Raw genomic sequence first — 2,252 nt, forward strand, 5'->3', positions numbered from 1 at the left:
TAAGAAGAACATAAAAAAAAAAAAAAAAAGGCACGTGGTCAGTTAGGGTAAAGTTAGAAAATACACAAAGGGAGCAAATAACATAAAATAGTACTCAACTGCGCTACCTGGAGTAGACAAGGAAATACAGCCCTACACAAAGGCACTGTTACGGGGCGAACGAGACGAGAGACGTGCGGATCCATATGCAAGACTTTATTTCAAGGCGTGGTCATAAAACAGGCAAGGGTCAGACAACAACACAGGTACAACACAGGCAAGACAAAAGAGTAATCCGAAACGGGCGTGGTCGATCGGTGGCTGACAATATCCAGAGAGCTTGACAAGAGGGGTAATCCGACAACACGAGCAATAATCCAGGCAAGGTGCAAACATAGTCCGAATGGCAAGACAAAAGGGTAATCCAAAATACACAGGCAAGAATCCAGACACGGGAAAGCAGGCAAGACAAGACTATGACATTAGCTATGTTTCCATCACCCTGTTTTAATGCGCATTTTGAAGTATTGCATGAGAAACAAGTGATGGAAACGCCAAATTTCGAATAAAAATCCCTTAATTCGCAAAAAGGTTTTTACGCTCGCTTGAGGTGGTTTTAGACTTGTGCGAAAAAGGGTTAATGTGGATAATGGGAGATGAATATGTATTTTGCGAATAAATCCCGCATGAGCGTTCAAAAAAAGTCACGTGACTTTGTGCTATGGGACAGCATAACCTGACTAACCAGCGGACCAATTTAGTTGCACAACAGCTGAAATGTTGTCATGGTCATTCTGAAGTGCCCGAGCAAAGTCTGTCGTCAAAGTATTTCTGTATAACTGCCTCCCAGAACGGTCTACCACGACTACGTTCCCAAACAGCTGACATTCACCTCTGAAATCAAGACTGCATTTATTGTGTTTCGTCTGCTCACTCAAAGCACAAGTAATTTATTATATTTGAGAATTATTATATTCAGTGGCTTCTTTTACTTAGTGATATTTGTTGCCAGTTTATCAGGAAGTGACAATTTTGTTCGCTCTGACTCATTGGATAGAAACATTTGCTTGTTCGCAAATGTTTTATGCGATATTACAATTTTGCGCATAAGTTAAATTTGCAACTTTGGATGGAAACCCGGCTTATGACTAGAAACTAAGAACTAGAAACTAGGGCAGAAAACTGGCACCATGATGTAGCTATCACTAGTTGAGCGATAAACGCTGAACGATACTCGGCAGTGAGAAAGAAGAAGTCCATGGCTTATGTAGTGTGTTTGATTGATTGCAGCTGTGTGTGTAATCAGTGCAATGGATGATGGGAAATGTAGTCCGGTGTGAAGTGCAATAGTCCATCGTAATGAGCGGGTGATCTCTGGTGGTGAGCGAACAGAAGGGCAGGCACAGGATTCGTGACAGGCACAAAGGTTCATTGACACTGGCAGGGTGAATGAAAACAAAACAAACAAAAAAGTCACTTTAAATACAAAATGAATATAAAACATTCAACCAATATACTAATGCCACGAATCCTCAGTAGGATTCACACAGTAACTGAAAATACAAAAAGAGGGAGATGGCCAGCAGAAGCACTCAGGTTCCACCCCACACAAGAAACAAACCAACACACAACGTGTGCAAATAACGAAAATTAATCCAAATGAGACCCAGGCAAAGCAGCACTTGGTAGATGCTTACAGACACTTACAAGACAATAAACTAAAACCTATGAGCATGTACGTCTCTTGTTAACAGAAAGATCTCTTTTTAAAATGAAGAAACCTACCTGGGAACTATTGCAAGCAGTCAGTGCACATGACTGGCGGTCACAAATATACCGGTTTTAACATCTCAAACCAGTTCAAGTTCAAACACGATTCCACTACACCTACTGTCATTCACAACATAGAGTCCACAATGAGCGGGGACCAATAGTGATGCATACCAGGCCAACAAACCACTTGCGTTCTTATACTCCCTAAAACGGGCACTGATAGGCTCAAATAACTGGCATGAGACCTGCCAATACCCTGCTACAAAAGAAAGAAAGAAAGAAAGAAAGAAAGAAAGAAAGAAAAAGAAAGAACCAATATAATGAATGAGACTTATAAGTAACAAACTTGTATCTGCTTTTATAGAGCATGTGTCTATACAGTTACAAACCTTAATGGCACAAATTACTCACCATTATAGCTGTTCAAATACAGACTCAACTATAAATTCATCACACTGCTATTTTAGGGCTTATTTATATTGTGTGTCTGTGTATATGTA

The sequence above is a fragment of the Sinocyclocheilus anshuiensis genome, unplaced genomic scaffold (assembly GCF_001515605.1).
Source record: "Sinocyclocheilus anshuiensis isolate Anshui unplaced genomic scaffold, SAMN03320099.WGS_v1.1 scaffold3072, whole genome shotgun sequence".
NCBI lineage: Eukaryota > Metazoa > Chordata > Actinopteri > Cypriniformes > Cyprinidae > Sinocyclocheilus > Sinocyclocheilus anshuiensis.